Source organism: Lygodium microphyllum, chromosome 22 (assembly GCF_053477565.2).
Source record: "Lygodium microphyllum isolate KBCC chromosome 22, Lygodium_microphyllum_v1.1.10, whole genome shotgun sequence".
Taxonomy (NCBI): domain Eukaryota; kingdom Viridiplantae; phylum Streptophyta; class Polypodiopsida; order Schizaeales; family Lygodiaceae; genus Lygodium; species Lygodium microphyllum.
This window is the reverse complement of record NC_141156.1, coordinates 71,026,715-71,036,091: the sequence shown is the minus strand read 5'-3', so window position 1 is coordinate 71,036,091 and position 9,377 is coordinate 71,026,715.

Sequence of the window (9,377 nt, the reverse complement as noted above, 5' to 3'; positions counted from 1 at the left end):
TGTTGTAGATTATCTCATGAAGAATCCCCCCATCTTGGAGTTCTCTTACACTGACCTTCACATCGGGTTCACCAATGTCCCCCATCTTCTCATCGGGTTCACCAATGTGTTGTATCGGTCTTGCAAGCTCAATAACATTTTTCCTTCATTTTGACAACCATTGTATACTTTACATGTAATCCATTTGTAGAATGTAAATACAACACATAGTGCTACATTGCCCTACCACTTTTTTTTTCTCTGTAACTGTTGCTATTAGCATTGTAAATTTACTACACGTGTCGCTATTTTCATCGTAATGTGCACCACAAACTGTTGCCATTTGTGTCGCTATTAGCGTTGTTATTGACATCGTAAATACGATGCCAATAATGATGCAAATAGCAATGCCAATAGCGATGACAATAGCGATGGCTCTATGGAGATGCTAATACTGACATGTTTAATGACAACGAGCACAATTATTTTGTTGAACATTTTCATTGCTTTGAACGTGGGTATGAGTGTAGTGTTATGATCAATATGATTCATACTTTGGAAGTATAATGGTATCTCTATAGTCTTATGTCTTCATCCTCTCTCTCTCTCTCTCTCTCTCTCTCTCTCTCTCTCTCTCTCTCTCTCTCTCTCTCTCTCTCTCTCTCAACATGATATCAAAGCCATCATGGTTTCATGCAACGAGAAAGGTAAGAGAAGAAATCATATCATGAAAACAATTGTCACATGATCAATTATATTCTTACAATATAGTTGACTTACTTTATATTTTTATAATTATTTTCTATGTGTTTTAGATGTGATTTTGATAGGTTATTCTATGAAATTCATATGTTTGGCAATTGCTCCAAAAGTGTCTTTCTTTTAGTATAATTTTGACCACCCTCACTTGGGGTCCAAAAATAGGGGATTTCAAAGTGTAATTTGGCCAAATATGGGAGAAAGCAAATCATGGTTAACTTTTCCATGCAGTTAATCCTATAGACCTACTTGCACCCTTCAAAACGAGTCATGATTTTCTCCGAATAGAGTTCATATCACAAAGCTACACTGGATTAAGTGCATGTGCTAAGCTCCATAAGTTTTTTGTTGACACAAAAATTTTTAATTTTTCTATAAATATCAACTTCTTCATGCACTCATACATCACCTTGCTTTTTAGGTCACTTTGTATTGATCCTATAGCATTCATAATGTACCATCCATCTATTCTAACATACATCCTTCTTCAATAGTGTATTTCGTTGAATGCATTTTTCACAAGTAGCAGAGTATCATTTGTAAATATTGAAAATGGATGATACATATTGTAATAATTCTAAGCCTTCTAATGATGCTATTGATCACATTGCTTATTCGGATATTGAGTTTGAGTATGGTTTACATTATGATGATAACAATGACATGGATGGTGTTGATTACACCATAAGCATGCATTAAGATACAATTACATATAACAAATAAAATTTCATATCTAGAAAAGAATGAATTCCAAGAGGTGATGGAAGCAAAATATAGCTATTTAATATCAAAATGTACATTGATTCTCACTAAAATTTCTTTTGTATCTACTCTTATAAAATGTAAATGGTGTGTTAAAAAATGATAAAAGAAACCTAACCTTTTATGAGAACTTGATTAGTTGACAATGGCTATTCATAGATTATAGGAGTGGATTATCACAATACATTTTCACCAATTGTTTGCCATACTACTACTTGGATACTATTGGATTTTGCAATAAAATTTTATTCAAAAATGTAATACCATATTAGAGAATTTGGAAATTTTTAAAGTTCCAATTCAAATAAGTGATAAATATTTAACCACGTGGCTAAATCTTGATTCATTTTTGAAAGTGGGATTTGGGAAGGTAGCTTATATAGTATTTAGGGTAGACTTCACCTTTAAGTAAGACAATCTGATTTGAATATGTGATTAAATAATAAAGATATTTGGGGTTCCCAAAGTGCATTGAAATTCCCAAATTCTCTAATATAGTGTTGTCGAGACCTAAAATGGGCATGACACTCACTCTATGGCACTTGCCGGGCCTCTACTACTACACACCAAAATCACCCCTCACAGCCTCGCAGCCAAGAGCATCTAAGGGGTATACTATCCTAACCTCTACCATGGAACTTCACATTTGTATGGATTGTAATCCAATGGATAACCCTTCCCACACTCCTCAGAGGGAGTCCCTTCACATATTGGTGTGATACACCACGTAAGCATAAGCAAAGGGAGCACCCCTTCGCAGATTGCCACAGCACCACTATGGCTCTCCTATACCTTAGGGATTGGTCCCAAGATGCATCATGAACACATAATGCACATACAATACATAATCCAATATTTTAATTGGTCGATCCAAAAGATAATAGATAGTCCTTAGTGAATGCTCCCCAAGGAAATGAACTACTAACCCTACAGCTTAGGGTACCTTACTTCTCAATGTAGGCCATCATTCATGAAAACAATTGCTATGCATCCACGATGATACCATATTTTGCATGCAATGCAATTGTGTATGATTTATAGTGCTCAAACAATTTTCTTATTGACAACTAGCATTGTGAAGGTGCAAAAGCATGTCTTTTCATTCCTTTCCTCTAAACGAGATTGCTTCATTGCCTCTAAACAATTTTCTTATTGTCAATAAGAAAATTGTTTAGAGGAAAGGAATGTAGCTAGCATCGAGCATGCTTGTGCTAAAAGACTCTCTTAATTTTAAACCACATGTATCCTATATGCCATGCATTAAAAATATATCACAATTCAATGTATTTTAACCAGTTAACACCCCCTTCCCCCTACCGCTTAAGATTGTGCATATGGTAGTGGGTTTAGAGTGTATTTTTATGTATGTTTCCTTCACAAACACAATAAAATCCCACTTTAACATAGAGATAGGGCTGAATTGAGGCTAAAAATCATGCCTTAGCCTTACCATACATTCATAAACACAAAATTATTTTATCCCATTTTTTAGATTCAAATAATTTTTTTAATATTTAGTTATTGATAATTACTTATATTTTTTTAATTTACTCATTTGGACTAATTGATCTTATTGAGAAGTATTTTTCATTCATTCCATCCCATATGAACACAATACCCACAACAAAACCCCAAAACCGCATGATTTTTCATAAAATTGCAATGTTGCTAGTTTTGCATGTTTATAGAAAAATTATTAGATGATTGAATATTCTTGATTTCTTTAGTATTTCTAATAAATCATAGCATTGACAACCAAATGCAACCATTTTCAACCAAAATTTATCATAATGTAATAAAAGCTACTGCTTACTCATAAAATCACACCTTATGACATACATGTTTGGTGATTGGAGACCCATTAATGCTTTTCAATAGCCACTTATGATCCTTCCAACCTTGACCTATGCTCATTTATACTCTAGCATCATCCCACGATCAAAATCTTTCATCTTCGCCCACCCACTTCTCTCATAGAACCAAGCATAGGAACACATAACAAGAGGAGAGAGGAGAGAGAAAGACTAAAAATCAACATTTTGATTTCTTGGCTCAAAATCTATGTGTCCACAATCAAATTGAAGTCCCTTGAGGAGTAGATCACGGATGTGCCATCAATCCTTTGTTGCTAATCCCCAACATTGAAGAGACACAAGTTCATCAAATTTTGGAGTGCAAAAAAATTTGCATCCTCTCCCTACCCCATGATTCACTTTTGTGTGTTTTTTCCTTTCAATTAAGGCTTTAAGGTTTAAACTCTAAAATATCGAGTTCAAGTTTTATGCTTCAATAATCCCAACAAGTGAATTTTTGTATTTTGATAGGGCAAGATCGAACTGGACAGCCGGCTCCGTGATGTTAAAATGTACAAATGTGGCCTTCATTGTACACTTTTTGGCTCCCAGATCACATAGCTACTTTATAATGTGAAACCTTATGGGAATTAAATGGGGGATCAAATGGACTTTGATCAATGAACTGATACTTGCATTGCATTCTTGGCATCAAACTCTATCTAGGATAACTTCAGCTCATCAATCTACAAGTGTTTCATTTTGCATGAAAATTTGGTCGTTTTAGTCTTTTGGGCACTTTTCCACTTCAAAAATCCACTCTCATTGGCGATCACGGGATAGGGCGACTCATCCCATTGAATCCCACAAACTAATATGCACAAACAACAACCATAAGAAAGTATCAAGCTGCTACAAAAAATAATACTCAATAAAACACAACAACTGTAATATTTCCGCAACGAAAAATTGAAGATCCTAAATCTCATGCAAAAGCGATTCAAAGTAATCTCCCGCAACGATAAATGTTGGTGGCTAAGTGCTCCACCCTCGCGCAATAGCAGACTCCAGCTCCGTGTCGCGTATAGGAAGCCGTGGCTAAAAACCCATAGCCCACGCGAGACATCCTTCAGCGCACCATAGCATACGGTTGTTTGAATCCATCGTTGGTAGACATTGTGAAATATGCACTAGTGCCTTAGACACCAACCAACCTTCAGCCATGCTACCTTCCAACCAAGCTCGTTGTCACACAAAGCCTTTCAGGGTTTTCATGAAGCGCTCCAAGAAGAACATCCATCGCGTATGGATAGGCCCAACAATCTCCACTTCATCTACAAGATGCACAAGAAGGTGGATTTGTATCGTGAGCATATTGGTAGGTAGGTATTTCTCAAAGAGACAAACCGTCTCCACTGCTCCCCGTCTTGCAGATTCAATAGAGGACGTCTTAATCTCCTTTTGTGAGATCCATTGCACTAAAGTCAACAACCTGTAAATTGCCCCACATATTTCTGGAGTAAGGCATCCTGCGATTGTGATCGTGGTAGTACAAACTGCCACAAATGAGAAAGCATTATGAACAATGACTACACTTCAAATAGCAAAATACGCAAGCCACTTACAATCCATTCATAGTACAAACATGACATATCTTATGTCAATCATGGGACTCTAGCCCTAATAATTGGTCATCTTTAGAAAACACTGTCATGCTGTTATGAGGACATAGTGTGAAAATGTATGGAATGCATCATCATTCGACTTCTCTATTGATCTAAAGAGTCAATGTGATTTGAGCCATTAGTACTAGTGCGAGTTGCATGAATTATCCAAAAATACTAGATTTTTGGATAATTTTAGTCTATTTTTGATATTATTTATCGTAAAAATCTGAAAAAGTTAGAAAAATCTTCTAGATTAGGATGGCATGCAAAAAGCTATTGCTTTTTCAGCCAGTTAGGGGATTTTCACAAGAAGGACAGATTGATGAAATCGCGCACATCGCGATCATTGTAAACAGACTGAAAACTGCAGATTCAACTGAAAGAAGAAGGAGTGATCTGGAAGATCCGTGATCAAGTGTCCTGAAGTTTTAACCCCCATTTAGAGCCAATGGAGCCATCAGATTTGGGTTCCGAGCAGCAGAGAAAGAGCTAATTTTTATGATCCACGTTTTTGGTCTACAAAGGAGCTCGAGGAGAACTAATGCCTGGAGATTGCTTCTGAGTAGAGCAAAGATTCCAGGTTCTTTTAATACAAATTGTTTCAATTCATTGTGATTTGTTTTTGTCGTATTTACCACTTGGGTATTCTCTATCTTCTCTTCCATCTCCTATCTCTACCTCCTTCTACTTCTAATCCCCGATGGATTCGACCTTTTGACAAAAACCCCTCCGACATTGGTGAACCCGACGTGAAAGTCAACGGAAGGCGGGTAGACATGGGTGACTTATCACGAGGCATAGTTCTAGCTCTGAGTTCTATGGCGGATTTGAAGCAATTTATTGACATGTGTTCTTGGATATTTGAATTTGGAGATGCAAATATTGGTTTCAAAAAGTTTTTATTGGACACATGTAGACAATTGTATGAGCAACAGAAGCAAATAGAAGAGCAAGGACAAAGCATACTAGAAGAGGTGAAGACTGAAAAAGAGGATTTGATCAGGGATTATTTTCAGTGGATGACACAAGAATTGGGTTTCTTTGATGGGTCATATGCAGCAACATATCTCAACTACTTTGACATAGCGATGCAAAGGCGCGATGTGCCTAAGATACAAAGGGTTTTCTATTTTCTCCAGCTGGTGTAGCAAAATCTTAAGGACTGAATTGAGGGTATACAACGAGGGCATGGTGCAACTTGGAAAGGGTTCAAGGATGCCTTGAAAGAAGAATTCCCTGAGTCTGACAGTGTTGATACACATGTGCATGATAGCAGTGACGGAGATGTCTTGCCTACTGCGGTTTCTGTTGATGTAGATGATACTTGTTTACAAGTGAATGGCCATGTGCATGAGGCACATTCCTTACTTGAGGCTTTGGTTGATGAGTGTTTGCAAGAAGATGCTACTCTGTGGAAGGCTTCTGATGAAGCTATAGTCGAGGTTGTCTATTCAAAGTTGGTGGCTGAATTGTTTGCTCTAGAAGTGAAAGTGAATGCAGCTTGTGATTCTATGATAGGTTTACAAGAGACTACTGAAGATATAGAGTTCCACAAGGAAGAGACAGAAGTGTTAGACCAAAGGACTATGCAAGAAACATCAGACTCTCTGGCTACTTGTTTGCATGAAAATGACAAAGAGCATGTTGGAAACATTGAGGTATTTTATGAAGAGGCAAAGGGATCCATGTGTGATTCATGTGAGACTCACTTGATTTCTAATGCAGGTGATGGCTTTGATACTATTGCTATGGATGAGGCTTGTGCTCAAGAGGTTCCACAATATTTGGAGCAGGGTAGTCAACAAGATGAGAAGGATGCACTAGATGATTGGAAAAATGCATTGGAGGATGCCGTGGTAAGGGATGATGAGGATGCACAAGAAATTATGAATACTTTCCTTGATGTGCAAGAGGCAGAATCATTGTTTACTATTGAGTAGTTAGTTCTTGATGCTTTATGTGTTATAGGTAACACAGGAAAAGATGCTTTGGAAAAGGAAGTATCAAAGCCAGGGGATGCCGAGGAGAGTGTGCTTCAAGGAACCATGCCTATGGCTCTTACGTAGTCAAAAGACCTTGCTAATGAATGCAGGATGTCATTTGATGCTTTGCCAAGAACTACAGCGGATACCTTATTTCTGGATGCTCATGATGCTATGGATGGCTTGGATATGGATGATGTTCTGAAGATCTTGGATGTGAAAAATCAAGTAAAGTATCAACATGGGTTGCTTCCAAAGCAATGGATTCAGAAGGAGCAAGGGTGTTGTTATGTCTATGAAGATGGGCACATTGTGAGTATGTTTCTGGTATCTAGAGGGTCTTCAAAAGTGAAGCTATATGGCTTGAATACGATGATAAAACCTTATGATCTAGGAGGGGTGAGTTTGGATGGTGAGATGTTCCTATGTTGGATGGAAGAGCATTGGATTTTTTATCTTGGAGGTGCTTTGTCTATGCGGGAGTTACTTTGGAAAATAATGTTGTGGCCCTTCCATCTAGGAGGACTATTTTGTACCGGAGGATGCGCAGGTTCAGAGGGGGTGGATGTCGTGATGTTATGAGGACATAGTGTGAAAATGTATGGAATGCATCATCATTCGACTTCTCTATTGGTCTAGAGAGTCAATGTGATCTGAGCCATTAGTACTAGTGCAAGTTGCATGAATTATCTAAAAATACTAGATTTTTGGATAATTTTAGTCTATTCTTGATATTATTTATTCTAAAAATCTGAAAAAGTTAGAAAAAGCTTCTAGATTAGGATGGCATGCAAAAATCTAGTTGCTTTTTTAGCCAGTTAGGGGATTTTCACAAAGAGGACAGATTGATGAAATCGTGCACATCGTGATCGTTATAAATAGGCGGAAAATTACAGATTGAACTGAAAGAAGAAGGAGTGATCTGGGAGATCTGTGAGTAGGTGTCCTGAGGTTTTACCCCCCTTTCGGAGCCAACAGAGCCATCAGATTTGGGTTCCAGGCAGCAAAGAAAGAGCTGATTTTTCTTATCTACGTTTTTGGTCTATGAAGGAGCTCTAGGAGAACTAATGCCTGGAGATTGCTTCTAAGTAGAGCAAAGATTCCAGGTTCTTTCAATACATATTGTTTCAATTCATTGTGATTTGTTTTTGTCGTGTTTACCACTTGGGTATTCTCTATCTTCTCTTCCATCTCCTATCTCTACTTTCTTCTACTTCTGATCCGTGGATTCGACCTTTTGACAAAAACCCCTCCAATAACGCAGACCTGCGAGAATGCATCATACCCTTTGGAGTGCGGATAGAATTGACTATTTGCTTCACAATGCGCTCTTCTTTAGTGGGAAAAACCCAAGGAGTGAGAGATAGTTGCAAGCGACCATCAGCACTCGACTATGGCCAAAGCGCCTCCATCTTGCCTACCTCCTTTAAATTCATTCGTGTCCCTATAGTGTCTCTCTTTCCTATGATGTGGTCCTGTAACGATCTAATTCTATTTTCCTCCTTTCACGCGTGAATAGGGCATAGGGATAATTTATATATATATATATAAGTAATTTTTTTAAATTTCCCCTCTCCTCGTTGGAGCTTGCCAGGGCATTGTGGCATGCCCGTTGACACGCAGGCGGGGGAGGATCCTATCCCCTCCCCCTATATAAACCATGGGAGGCTAGCCTTCTAGGGTAGCTTGGGGAGGTGGACGAGATGGAGCCGGAGACGCCGTGAGGAAGGGAGAGGTTAAGGCGCTTCTGCCGCTGTATGAGGGAGAGGAGGAGTTGAGGGGAGACCTTGCAAATCGTTGCCTATGCCAAGGAAGGAGCCGCCTGATCTACTCCAGTCGCCCTGTGCTGTCACAGTTCGTGCCTTAGCCGTCAAACACCGCTGAATCGGCGTTGTCTTTCCCCCCTGCCCCACGTGTCTTCAGAAGCTTCAAAAGCTTCTAAGGGAGGGGGCTCTATAAGCCCCCTTTCCCCCCAAAAGGAATCTGACCATAAAGGTCTTATTTTACCCCTTGCGTGATTTAAATCTTCCTTAAGCCTCCTTCCTATAACCTTTTGGACTACCCTTTTTCTCCCCCCCTTGGAAACTTCCCTTTAGGCCTCTATAAGCTCTTTTTTTTTCCCCAAAATTCTCCTTGGAGGGGCCTTTAAGAGGTCTTAGGCCCTTTTTCCCTCCAAAAGTTTTTCCCTTAAAGGGCCTTATTTCCCCCCCCCCCCCCCCCATATCTCAAATCCCCCCTAAGGGCTCCCTTAGCCCTTTTCTTTCCCCATGCAAAATACCCCTTGGAGCTTTGTTTTTCCCCCATACGTAAAAGAAAAGAGAGTGTTGAGAGTCTTTTGGCACCTCCCTTTCCCACTCAAAAGCTCTCGTAAGGGATTCCACACCTTTTTATTCCCAGTTTGTGTGAGTCTTTACAAGGCCATTAAGCCCCTCCCA